General features: G+C 36.9%; 1 protein-coding gene and 1 pseudogene across 5 annotated transcripts in view; one reads left to right on the plus strand and one right to left on the minus strand.

Moving 5' to 3' along the window:
* Positions 1-14,182, plus strand: part of Eda (ectodysplasin A) — a 465,104-nt gene that overhangs the window by 401,549 nt on the left and 49,373 nt on the right. The window lies entirely within an intron of this gene.
* LOC105743990 overlaps positions 1-14,182 on the minus strand; it is an 18,129-nt pseudogene that overhangs the window by 1,043 nt on the left and 2,904 nt on the right.

Genomic DNA, 14,182 nt, shown 5'->3' on the forward strand with positions numbered 1-14,182 from the left:
AGAGAGAGTGGTGTGTGTGTGTGTGGCCAGCTCAGCCCACCAGGGGGCGGGCTGGCTGGCATGTGGTGCTGGGGGATTGAACCGTGGTCCCTGTGCTTCGCTGAACTTGTTCTAAGTAGGTGCTTTAGACCACTGAGCCATCTCTCCAGCCCTGCCTTTTCTGCACATTTCTTATCAGTGGGCTTACATACTATATTGGTCTTTTGTGTTAGTCCTTTCTGTTACTATAATCTTTTCATAGTTTGTTGTAGTATATAACACCTCCTTTTTATATTATAGGCTATACATAGTGTAAAATTTACTATTTCAATTATTTCTAAGTGCACAATTCAGTAGCATGTGTATTCACCCATCAATTTCAAGATTTTTCCTCCTCCTATGTTGAAACTGTATCCATCAAACAATAACTTCTCATACTGCCCTCCCTGGCCTCAATCTTATACTTTCTTTCATTATGACTTTGCCTATTGAACTTCCACTTTCTGTTGTTGCAACAAAATACGTGACATGCACAATTTGAAAGAGGCAAGTTTTGTTTTGCCTTGTGGCTTCAGAGGTTTCTTGCTATCATCATCTAGCTCCATTGCTATTAGCTCTGTGGTGAAGCAATGTTTTTGTTAATTCTTTATGCTGTGACAAAATACTAATCACCTACAAGTTTAAGGAGGAAAGGTATATTTTAGGTCAGTTCTAAAGGTTTCAGTTCATAGTCAGCTGTCTGCAAAGGCAAGGTGGCATGGCAAAGGGGCACCACAGAGGAGAAGCAGTTCATGGCAGGACAGGCAGGACATAGCAGCAGTGAGCCTCCCTTTCTCTTTTTATTCTACTCTGGATACAAGCCCACTGGTTACTGTCTAAGAGTGGGATTTATTTCTTCAGTAAACGCATCCAGCCACACCCAGAACTATGTTAAGCCAATCAGTAGATTAGTCCGGTTTTCACATACCTATAATCCATAATACCCATGTTCCTGCCACTCTCAAAAGCCTTACCTGGGATCCAGAGAGGAAGGAGTAAGGGACAAGTCATAATTTCCAAAGTCACACTTAGACCTGCTTAACTTCAGTTAGGCAACACATGCTAAATTTCCATTACCTATCAGTAATGCCATCAAATTATATTTTCATCAATGGATTAATACACTGATGGAACTAGAACCCTTATGATCCAATCACCTTCTAAAGTTTCCATATCGGAACATGTAAGACTTTCAGAGAATATTTTATTTTATTTGTTTTTAAAAAATTTATGTATGTATTTGGTATAGGGTCTCACTATGCAGCTTTGACTCATACTGATCCTCTTGTATCAGCCTCCCCAGCGCTAGGATTACAGGCATGCACCACCACGTCTAGTTTTGGGGCCGGGTCAGTATGCCCAGGGTTCCGGGGAATTAGGTACCAGGGAATTAAACCTAGGTCTTGAACTTGCCAGGTAGGCATTTGTACCACCAAGCTATCTCCCTATCCTTAGAGAACATTTTTTATTTATTTATTTATTTATTTATTTATTTATTTATTTATTTATATTTTTGGCTAGCTCAGCCCACCCTGAGGGCGGGGCTGGCGCAGCTTGTGGTGCCTGGGATCAAATCTCAGTCCCCTGCCCCTGCCTAAGCTTGCCTAAGCAGGTCCTTTAGACTGCTGAGCTATCTCACTGGCCCCTGGAGACTATTTTAGATCTAAATCACAACATCTATTCTAGGTACTGCATGTAAAAGAATGAAATAACATTTGTCCTTTTGTGTCAGTCTTATTTTAGTTAGCATATCTTAAAGGTTCATTTAAGTTATAGCAAGTATTAGTACTTCATACTTTTTCCATGACTGAATAATGCTTCATTTATGAATGCGTCTTATCAGGTTTTGGATACCTGAGCTGTTCTCACTTTTGGTGATTATGAATAAATAATGTTATTATAAGCACCTGTGCATAAGTTTTTTGAAGTATATTTTAATTTATCTTGGATAAATAACAGGAGTCAAATTGTTTCGTCAAATATTTGCTCTGTGTTCAGTCTCTGAAGGAACTGCCAGATGGTTTCTCAAAGCAGCTCTACCATTTTACAGTCCCAACAGTAGTATTGATCAGGGTTCTAGTTTCTCTGTATCCTTCCCAACACTTGTTATTATCTAGCTGTCTTAATGAGTGCAAAGTGGTATGGTATTGGAATTTTAATGTACATTTTCCTGTTGACTAATGGTATCAAGCATCTTTTCATGTGCTCATTGACCATTTCAGTATTGATCTCTGTTCAGAACTCTCTGTGCAGTCCTTTGTCCTGTTTTCCTGTTTTCAAGTGAGTTGCTTTCTACTTTTGAGTTATCTAGGTAGTCTAGATTTAAACATTTATAAGATAATATAATTTCTAATATTTTTCTCTCATTCATGAGTAGTAGTTTTCCCTCCTATCTGTATCATTTGTGACATAGAAATTCAATTTTCATGAAGTCCATGTTACCTTTTTATCACTCATATTTCTTCTGTTTTGTTGTTTCTGCTATAACTTTTTTCCTCCATGTGATTTGACATTTAATCAAAAATCACATGGATTTTTCATTTTATGATGATTTCAGACTTCCACAATTTCTTTCACAGTGGTAGTCTGGGCTTTTCACTTTAATTTACCTCTTATTTAACTCCCTGAAGAAGTAGGCGCCCTAAACTAGGAGATAAAGAGTTATTCTTTCCTCTCCATCACCATTCTGTAAGGACCATTTCTTTCTGTCTTATAGTTCAGAGACATAACGAAGTCATAGTCATATAGATGATTAAACATCTAACCAACATATATTGGCCTCTTAAATAATTGAATTTTGTTAACAGAAACTTACTGCACTAAAAGTATTTCACATCACTTATATCATATTAGCTGTTAGACCCTGCCAACCTGTACTTTTTCTAAATAGGTTAATTAGAGAACACCGCAGCAAAAGGATTTTTTTGAGATGATTACTGTAAGAGGTCAAATTTTACCAGAACAAAGCTGTTCCACATTTAGAGGCAAAGCCTTAAATGGTATCTAGGGTTCTTTCAGCCATAAAATGTTCAACTCATTTGAAACAAAGTTCAAATCATTTCATAAAATCTACTTAATGTATATAATTCATCTATTCTATACTAAGTAAGATAAAGGATATATTAAAGATTTCAAACTATGTTCTCAAAATAATTTATGATCTCTTACATTACTATAGTACTATAGAGATGATGGTAGGCCCTCACATCATCTCTGCATGTAAAACAGCTTATTCTCCCTTTATGTATAAACATGAACCAAGACCTCAGAGATGTTAAGTAATATGAGAAGAAGGGCAGATTGATCAGGGCAAAGACAAAGCCTTTCTTGTATTTCATACCACTGAACAAGTGTTAATTTTGGATTTTTGATGCTTCTAGACCTGACCTCAACTGTGAAGTACTCCTATTAAACTCTTACCTGAATCTTGGGCAGGTTGGACTTTTTTAGAGCTATTTGGGTGAATACTTTTTACCTATAAGCAGTCTACTGGAGTTATGGAGCAGAGGCTCACATTTCTGTCTTTTCACAGAAAAAGTTTAAAGTGATTATTGTTGAAAATTGAGGATCTTAGTAAAAATACAGCACATAAACCCAACTCCATAGTGCTGCCTTAAAGATGTCTACATCTGTTTATCCTAGATAACATTTTTTAAATCATTTTTAATCTTCTAGAGCAGGACCTTGGACATCGGCAGAAGTGTGCTTTGCAGTATCACTATATTATGAGTCTGGCCTCAGCTTCCCCATTTCTAGACTAAGAAATCATCTTGTATTATGGAAATAAATCTACGCTATGAAATAGAAGAGAATTGAGCAGGGAATGTTTAGTTTGCACTGTAAATTATTTTTCAGAATTTTTAAAAGATTTGTACAAATGAGGCTTTACTAGGGGCTAGAGAGAATAAGTGACTTTATGGTTACTTTGATCTTTTATATATCCAAATCAAATGACAGTATCACTTTTTTCTTACCCAAGTGAATAATGGTGCTTTGTCCCATAAGCTGTAACACAAAAGGACAGGGATTAAGCTGAAGACACTAGAGAAACAGGAAATAGCCATTATGTGGTGAAACGAGAAATACCCTAGTTGAACATGGACAGTTGTCACATTCTCTGGGGTCTTTTCAGATTGCTTTGCTGTCCAACAACTTTGTGCCCGCATGTTTTTTCAGTACTGTGGCTTGAACCCTGGGCCTCACACATGCTAGGCAAATCCTCCACCACTGGGCTCCAGTGCATGCCCCCCCATGGCTTCACTTTATGTCATTGACTTCTTATAATAATCCTGTGCTGTCAGTGTTGTTATTCTCATATTCCAGATGAACAAATTGCAGCTCAGAAAGATTTAGTAATTTTCACAAAACTGTATAGTTAATGGCACACGCAGTGATTGATCCTGGGTCTTCTTGACTGCAAAGCTCTTTCATTTATACTACCTCCTAGTAACTTCACGCAGTCCGACACTCATGTGTTTTCCTTGTGTTATGCAGTGTTGTAATTAACTAGGTGCTAGCAATCCAGCAGCATTAAAGCCTGTTGGTTTGAGGGAAGAAAAGAGCATTGAAGGACCAGAAAAAGGCTACTAAGAGAAGGGTTAGCAACTGAAGATACAGATCTCTTCTGAAATCATTAATTTGAAATTGTATGTATGCTTTCCATCAAAAAGTCCCAATGAGTCATTAATTGTTAGAATTGAGAGTATGAGTTTGTGGGAAATATTGGTGCTGTTGTTTTTTTTGAGACTTTATAGCTGCTGTCGCCACTACCAGGGCCACTGCTGCTACTGCTGCAGTAGTCAAGGAACCCGACTCCCACCAGCTCTACTTTGAGTTAACAGTAATTGTGAATGTCAAATCTTGTTTTAGGCAGAAAGAGCCAAAGCTTCATGATCCTTACATGTTTCTCCTGGGAACCATAAAAGACCTTTACAGACCCACAAAAGAACATTGTATAAAAAAGAACTTGGGTCATAGCAAGTGAGCAGTTTAACATTCCACAAATTTCCAGTGATATTAGGAAAGGCATCATGCATGCCTTTCTATATACCCGCTAAATCTCCATATTTCTGAATTTTCCCGAAATTCACTCAATATAATGTATTCCTTTTTTTTTTTTCTGGTACCAAGGATCAAACTCAAGACCTTGTGCTTGACAGGCAGGCACTTACGCCACTGAGCTATATCTCCAGCCCCAATACAATATATCCTTTAAATCACTGTTACTGCGTGAAGTCCCCTGAGGTATCACAAAACTCTTTTTGAGTATGTTGTATATTGTACTGATTTTTAAAAAGATAAATACTGTAGACTGTTTCCATATCCAACAAAATGGAGAAACCTACTTTCTTCTAGGACTTCTCTGACAAAGTACTCTGGTTGTAAGACAATGAACAAGTCTGTGAAAGGTGCAAAGAACAAAGCAGACTGCCTGGGCACTTGAGGAACAGTGCAGTGGTGAGCTCTCCAGGTTTGCTTTTGCCTCCCCTATAACCCAGAAAGGCCACATTATAAGCCTCCCATCCATAACTTCTAATAGACACAGGCAAAATAAACTCTCAGAAAAGCCCCATCTTCGTGTACAAAGAAAAAGGGGAAAAGGTTGCCTTACTACAGGAAAATATTTGGTAATACCTGTCCTATTGTAGTCAAATACCAATGGAAAAAAAATGTACCCTCCCTACTACCATAGCTGTTTGAGTAAGACCTAATCAGAATTGTACCCTTCTCCATGCAATAACAGTTTGCTTCTATTCTGCTGCTGGAGGAAGGTTGGCAGGCCTAGCGAAGCAGCTGGCCTTCCTCCCCTATCATGCAGAAACAGATAGTGCTTCTGTTCTGCAGCCAGAGCAGGGGTATCTGGGTCCAGTTGTAAACTAAGTCCCCCCCCCCACCAAGTAGTAAGGAGTATTATGGATTCTATACAAAGAGTGGCTGGTTGCCACTTGATTTCAGCCCCCATCTTCATGTCAGTGGGACCCAGTATGGTGAATGGGGGGATAGAGAGCTTCTCCATGTAGCAGTAAAAAGACGAAGCACGGGGGTGGATGTCAGAGCTAGCAAGCTCTATTCTTTTTCTTCAACCCCAAGTGCCAGCTAGGCCCAGTGGATGTCTGAACCTCTACAATCATGTGGGATCAATGAGATTGAGAGACATTGAGGCAGGATGATTTAGGCCTCCTGCCGCTCCCCACCCCCTATCCCCCACTCTGCTGTCAGCAAGGCCCACTGGACAACTAGGCCTTCACCCCCAGGTAGCACCAATGAGGCTTAGCAAAGGTAGCAAAAGATGCAGCTAGTTGGTGCACTGCTTCTCACTTGTCACAAGGTATCCCTAAGTCCTAATGGCAAGCTGAATTTACACCTGCATTTGCAGGCTCCCAATGCAGGAGCCTTCAGGTTGTCTCCCCTGTTTCACTGGGGTGGTCTTAGGAAGGCCAAATAGTATCTGAACACCAGCTCCACTCATTGCCAGGGTTGTGCCCACATGGCACAGCAAGAAGACCATAACTGGCCCTCTCGTACCTCACACAGGAGCTGCCTGCTTTTTATTTTATTTTATTTTAATTTTGATTTTATTTATCTATCTATTTATTTATTTATTTATTTGGTATTTTAGGGAAGGGTCTACAAGGTGTTCAGGATCTCACTAGTAGATCAGACTCAAAGTGATCTGCCTGTTTACAGCCTCCCAAGAGCTGGGATTACAGGTGCGCGCCACCACGCCCAGTCTCAATTGTGGTCTCAGCGCACCACAGGCCTGGGGATCAAATCCCCGGTCCATGCACCTGTTTGCGGGCACTTTGCTGCCTGCTTTTTAAAATTTTTATTTTACAGAATAATAGTAAAACAAAATTTCATAGGGAGATTATAGGAGAATAACAATAGTTAATAGATTTCATATTATTAACTTTAAAGTAATTACTCAGTATAAGATACAGGCCTAAAAGTTCTCCAATTGATATAAGCACAATTCTTTAATATGAACAAAGAGACATTAACAGTATAACTTCCTTTTTTTTCCTCTTGTCCCTTCCTTCCTTTCCCCTATCCTGTTTTCTTTTTCCTCTTTAACAATTTCTTCCCGTGTCGCAATATCTATTGTACATTTCAGACCGTATTTACTCGTTCATTGTATTTTTAAAAAGATATTTTTTTGTCCATTCCTTAATTTACGGACATTTGAGCTGTTTCTAGGACTTAGTTATTATGTTTGTTTGTTTGTTTGTTTGTTTGTTTGTTTTTGTGGAACTGGGGAATTGAACTCAGGACCTTGCACTTGCCAGGCAAGCACTTATTCTACTGAGCTATCTCCCCAGCCCTAGTTATTACAAATTATGCTGCTATAAGTGTTGGTACACATATATTGCTATGGTATGATGTGTTCTTAGAAGATACCCAGAAGAATACCTGGGTAGAATGGGATCTCCAACCCTAACTTTTTGAGGAATCTCCATAGTGGTTTCCACAGTTGTCACACCAGTCTGCACTCCCATCAACAATGGAAAAGGATTCCTTTTTTACCACAATCCATCCACCAGTTTATTGGTTGATTTCTGGATGATAGCCATTTTTTTCTTGGGTGAGCTGGGATCTCAGCATTGTTTTAATTTGCATTTCTCAAATGACCAAATGAGGTTGAACATTTTTTTCAAACATTTATTTACAATTTGTATCTCTTCATCTCAGAAGTGTGTATTCATCTCAGGTTTCCATTGGATTGGGTTTTTTTAATTAAGGGGTTCTAATTTTTTAAATTTTTTTATAGATACATCTCCTTTATCTGAGGGACAAGGGCCAGGGAGATGACTCAGTGGCATACACACCTGCCTGGCAAGCACAAGGTCCTGAGTTCAATCTCAGTATAAATGAATGAATGAATGAATGAATGAATGAATGAATGAATGAATAAATAAATAAATAAATATCTGAAGAACAAAATTGGTTTAATTTTTTGCCCAATCTACAGGTTGTTTTTCACTCTGTTGGTGATTTCTTTTGATATGCAAAAGCTTTTTAGTAAGCTGATGTCTCAATTGTTGATTCTTTCAAATATTTACCATGCAGTTTGGGTTTTATGCCTGAAGTCTCTGCCTGCACCTATGTCTTCAAGATTTCTATCTACTTTCTCTTCCAGTAGATTGTTTATGTTTAATATTTAGATCTTTGATTCATTTTAACTGTAGTTTAGTGCATGTTGATAGATATGAGTCTAGTTTTAGCCTTCAGCATATAAAGAGCCAGTGTATACAGCACCATTTATTGAAGAGACAATCTTTCAGTGAACATGTTTGGCCCCTTTATCAAAGATAAGGTGGCTGAGTGTGTTTTGAGTTGTGTCTGCATCTTCTAATCTGTTGCACTGATCCTCCTGTCTTTTGTATGAGTAATATTTTGATTTTATCATAGTCTGTTTGTAGTATAATTTCAAGTCAGAGATTGTGAAGCCTCCTGCCTTGCCTTTTTTCCCAGAATTGCTTTTGCTATTCTGTCTCTTCTGAATGAAAATGAAATTTGGGAATGTTTTCTTTAGTTCTATGAGGTATATTAATAGCATTTTGATTGGGATTCTGATACATTTGTATAATAATTTTGTAAATATGGTCCTTTACACTGTATTTCTTCTTCCTATCCATGACCAAGGGATATCTTTTCATTTTCAGATAACCTCTTTGATATCCTTTTTCAGAGATTTGTAATTTTCAATGTATACATTTTTAACTTCTTTTGTTAGATTGATTCTTAAGTATTTCATTTGGGGGAATGCTATTATGAAGGGTGTGGTTGCCTAACTTCTGTCTCAGTGAGTTTGTTGTTTGTGTATAGGAGTGCTATTTGATTTTTGAGTGTTCACTTTGTATCCAGCTATCCTATTGAGTTTGGTTATTAAATCTAGAGGTATTTTGGTGAAGTTTTTGGGGTCCTTCATGTAGAGTATCATGTCATCTGTGAATAATGATAATTTAACTTCTTCTTATCATATCCTTATGCCTTTTATTTCTCTTTTCTTGTCTAATTGCTTTGGCTAATGTTTCCAGAATTGTATCATATAGGAGTGGTGTTATTTGCTATCTTCGTCTTGTACCTGATTTCAGAGTGAAAGCTTTCCATTTTTGTCCATGTAGATGAGGTAAAGACCATCTATTCCAATTTATTGTCCTTTTTTGTCTTGAATAAGTGTTGGACTTTGTCAAAAGCTTTTTTCTGCATCTATTGAGATGATCTGGATCTTTATCTTTGGCTCTGTTGGTATGGTGTATTACATTCATTAGTTTGCATGTGTTGAACCATCCCTACATTACTGGGATGAATCCCATTTGGTCATGAAGTATTATCTTCCTAATGATTTGCTGTATTCTGTTTGCTAGTATTTTATGGAGTATTTTTGCCTCTATGTTCATTAGGGAGATTGGCCTGTAGTTCGTTTTTGCTTGGGTCTCTCTGGTTTTGGTATCAGAGTAATACTTGCCTCCAGGAATGAGGGAGTTTTACTTCCTTTTCAATCTCATTAAAGAGAATGTGAAGTATTGACATTAAATCCTCTCTAAATTTCTAGTAGAATTCAACAGTTAATCCATCCAGACTTGGGCTTTCCTTTGTTTGTAAGTTTTTGTTTATATTTTCAATTTCACTAGTGGATATTGTGTCCCTCAGAATTTGTATATCTTCTTTCTTCAGCTCTGATAATCCATACATATCCAGGAATCTGTCCATTTCTTCTGTGTTTTCCATCCTATACAAGTAAAGATTTTCAATGTAAGTATTGATGATCTTCTGAATTTCCACAGGATCTGTAATGATTTCACCATTTGTTTCCTTGATGCTTAAGTTTGAGTCTCTTCTTTGCTTTTTAAAAGTAAGATTGTCTAAGAGTTTATCAATTTTATTTATTCTTTCAAAAAACCAGTTCTTCAATTCTTTAATTCTCTTTATTTTTTTCTTATTCTCAATTTTTCTTCTTTTCTGGATTTTGGACTGGACTCACTCTTCTTTTTCTTAAAGCTTGAGGTGAAATATTAGGTTGTTTATTTCTGCTAGTTTTGTTTTCCTCCTATGAGAGTTCACAGTTACAAATTTCCTTCTTAGGATGGCCTTTTTTTTTTTTTTCTGGTGGAACTGGGGATTGAATTTAGGCTCTTGCTCTTGCCAGGGAAGCACTTAATGTACTGAGCCATCTCCTCGGCCCCTTTAGGACTGCTTTTGACTGGTATGTTGTATCTACTTTTTTGTTTAGTAGTAGATGTTGTTTAATTTCTTCTTTGCTTTCCTCTGTCATCCAGTGGTCATAGATGTTATTTAATCTCCATGTGTTTAGGTAATTTTTGCAATCTCTTTTGCTGTTATTTTCTGCTTTCATTGTCTGATAATGTGCATGGGATGATTTCAGTTCTTTTGCACTTACTTAAGAGTGTTCTATGGTATATTTTAGAGGATGTCCCATGTAGCTGAGAAGAATGTGCATTCTGATGGGTGGAACACTCTGTAAACATTTACTTAAGTCCATTTTTTTTTCCTGATATTTCTTGGCTTTTTTTTGTCTCATTGCTCTATTTCTTTGTGGCAATGAGATATTAAGGCCCCATGTTATAATTGTTTCATTGTTTATTTTATTTTTATATCTATTAATATTTGTCTTATATAGTTGTTTGCTCCTATATTGTGGTCATTTTTATTGCTATCTAGAATATCTTCTCATACTCTTAGTAATGTTGGTTTGGTGGTCATGAAATTCTTCAGTTGTCCTTTGTCATGGAAGTATCTTATTTTTCTATTAATTTTGAAAAATAGTTTTGTGAGGTACATCAATCTGGGTTGGAAGTTTTCTTTCAGGGCTTGAAATACTTCACTTCAAGCTCTTGATTTGAGGGTTTGTGTTGAGAAATCTGATTCTAATGGGGATTCCTTTATAGGTGATATGTTTCTTTTCTCTTAACAGCTTTCCATATTCTGTTCTTGTGCTGAATTTCTAGGATTATATGTCAGGTGTAGTTTTATTTTGGCCATGGCTAATTGGAGTTCTATGTGCCTCACTTAAGTGTATGTCACATTTCTTCTCATGTTTTAGAAATTTTCTGCTATTTGCCTCTGCAGATAGTCTTTTCATATCATCTTTCTTCTGTTTTTTTTTATTGACAACTGTATATCTTATATTATTTTCCTTTGTATCATTTTGGAGCTGTTGAGCTGTGATTTCTTGATTCCATGTTATTTTTAAGAGTGTTTTCCTTTCATGATGGCTAACCATGAATCTGTCTTCAAGGTCTAAAAATCTATCTTCAGTTTCACTTAAGTGGTTTTGTCAGCTTTCATTGGAATTTCTAATTTCTTGGATATGTTTAAATCAATTTCATGTATTCTGTTTCTTTTCTATATTGATAGTTCACAGCTTCCATCCATTTCCTTTGTTCTATTCTTTTTCTTTACTGTAGATTTGCTTTGCAATTGATTTATGAATGTTGACATTTCTTTTTTTGCGTGATATTATTTCTCATCTGATTTCTTCTACAGATCATGGATTTGTTTCTTCTGTTGCAATCATTTCAGAAACTTCATGTGTGTCTTCTATTTTCTTATATCCACTTTTTCTTCTTTTTTTTTTTGGTGGGGGGAAGGGTCTACAGGGTGTTCAGGGTCTCATTACTAGATTGGACTCATAATGATCTGCCTATGTATAGCCTCCCAAGAGCTGGGATTACAGGTATGTGCCACCACACCCAGTCTTCTATCCATTTTTTTCCTGGATTTGTTTTGTGTGGGATGGAGGTCTGTGATTGCATGCTGCTTCTGCATCATGTCATTTTCTATTTCAAAAATTTTATTTTGCTTTCTGTGCTGATTTTTTTTTTGCATACTGGGGATTGAACTGAGGACCTTGTACTTGCCCAGCAAGTGCTTATGTTGCTGAGCTATCTCCCTGTCCCTCTATGTTGATTTTTTAAGCTTTTGTAGTAGGTAGCTATATTGCTAGTATCAAGTCCTTCCTAGGAAAAGTCTGCTCCTCATGGATATCTGTTTGTAGTTTCGTGGCTTTTGTTTGTTCCAAGGTCTTACCTTCCTTGTTAATAAAGAATGAGATACTGGTATCTGTTTGACTCAGTCCCCAGTTCTTTAGTGGTGGGCTGCGGTAAGGTTATTACCCCAGAACTTCCCAGTATTGATACACAATACAGAACAACTAATTACTACAGATATGGCATCTTAGCTAAGGTAGTATGATTAGCAATAACAATATAATCAAGTACAGTTCAGAAACAGACAAACTGTGATAGCTATTAATTTTGTACCTTAAACCATATGTGCAAAATCTACTATCATAGAACTAGTCATAAATTGGGAGCTTGTATTCAAACTGTTTCCTTTTGGTAGAGTAGTTTTACCCTGTGGTTGGGGAATTTAAGAAGGATAGTGAGTCAATGATATAGCTTAGCAGAAGAAGCACCTACCTGGCAAGTGCAAGGTTTAAGTTTGATTCCTGGTACCAAAAACAAACAAACAAACAAGAATAGTGGAAAAAGCATTAGACAACTGAAAAGAAAGTAGAAGCAAGGCTGGAGGACAAGGGATGATCATGCAAACTTTGTGAAATTAGAGAAGAGAGTAGAAGAAAAAGAATGAGGGAATAAGCAAGGGACTATCTAAACTTGGTCTCTGGATTTGGAAGATGGGATTAGTTTTCTGTGGCTGGAGTTCTCAGTAGGTATTTAGAAAAGAACAAAAAAAGAGAAGGAAAAAGAAGGGGGGAGGGAGGGGGAGAGAGAGGGGTTACCCCACCCACCTGCTTTTATTGCATGTACCTTTATCCCCAAGCACAATGCTGTTTCACCTAACTTACTATGGGGCTTGTATTGTTAGTGTTACTTCATACTCTTCTACACCACTAGTCCAAACTTGTGTCCTGCGCACACAAGTTAGGATCCTACTTGGTCACTGGCATTCCCTCTGGTCCTCTCCTGATTGTTTCACCTCAGTCTTGGAAGCAGCAAGGGGAGGGGCAATCTTCTGGGCCTTCCATCATGGTTCACCTGGGTAGCAACAATGGTGGCCATAGGAGGGGCCACTCTCCACTCTGTTTACCTGGGCACCATGCCAGCAATGGCAATGGGGTTGGGAGGGGCTGTCCTCCAAGCTATTCCTATACAGAATATTAAATAGAACCCATAAACTCATAATAAAGCATCTAAAAGATATCATTAATAAATTAGAAAGCACAGTTAAGAAACACAGATGCCAAAATGCACTAGATTTTATCTGATGGCTTATAAAAATATGCATAATAGAAATGATCTAATAAGAAATTATTAATTTTCTTTAAGATTTATACATTATCGGCAAAGAAATAGAAATTATAAAAATAACATTGAAGTTATAAAACTCAAAAAATATAACTGAAAGAAAACCCAATGAATGAGATCAGTCATACAGTAGAGATAACAGAAGGTAGAATCAGAGAACTTAGAGAAGGTATTAAGTCTGGACAAAATTTTAAAAAATAGACCAGAAAAAAATGAACAGAGCTGGTGGAATCCAGAGGGATAGTAACAAAAGAGCCAGCCTTAATGTCACTTCTGTTCAAAAGGAGAGGAAGGAGAAAGAGATTCTCAACAAAGACTTGAAAAAGTAATGGCTGACTTGAAAGGGGAAGAAATTCTGACACACGAAACAATGTGGGCTTTAAAGAGACTATACAAAGTAAAATGAGATAGTCACAAAAAGATAAGTACTGTATGATTTCCATTCCACGAAATACTTAGAATAGTGAAATTCATCTAGAGGAAAAATAGAATGATGATTGCCAGGGATCTAGGGTGGAAAGTACTGGGAGTTGTTTAATATGTAGAGTTTTAGTTTTCTAAGAAGAAGACTATAGGAGATTGGATACACAACAATATGAAAGCACTTAAAAGTTAAATTTTATATGTATTTTATTACAATTAAATTTGTTTAAATAACTTTTAATTAAAAAATAATGGCAGAAACCTTCCTAAATTTGGTAAAATGCACACACCTGCATAATCAAGAAGCTGCAACCCAAATGTAATAAACCCAAATAAACCCATGCTAAGATACATCATAATTAACTTTCTGAAAACTACTTGAAATCATCCAGAGAAACATGATAACAATACTTATTGAAGAATACCAATTTGACTATAAGCATATTTCT

The sequence above is a fragment of the Octodon degus genome, unplaced genomic scaffold, assembly GCF_000260255.1.
Source record: "Octodon degus isolate 3935 unplaced genomic scaffold, OctDeg1.0 scaffold00201, whole genome shotgun sequence".
Taxonomy (NCBI): domain Eukaryota; kingdom Metazoa; phylum Chordata; class Mammalia; order Rodentia; family Octodontidae; genus Octodon; species Octodon degus.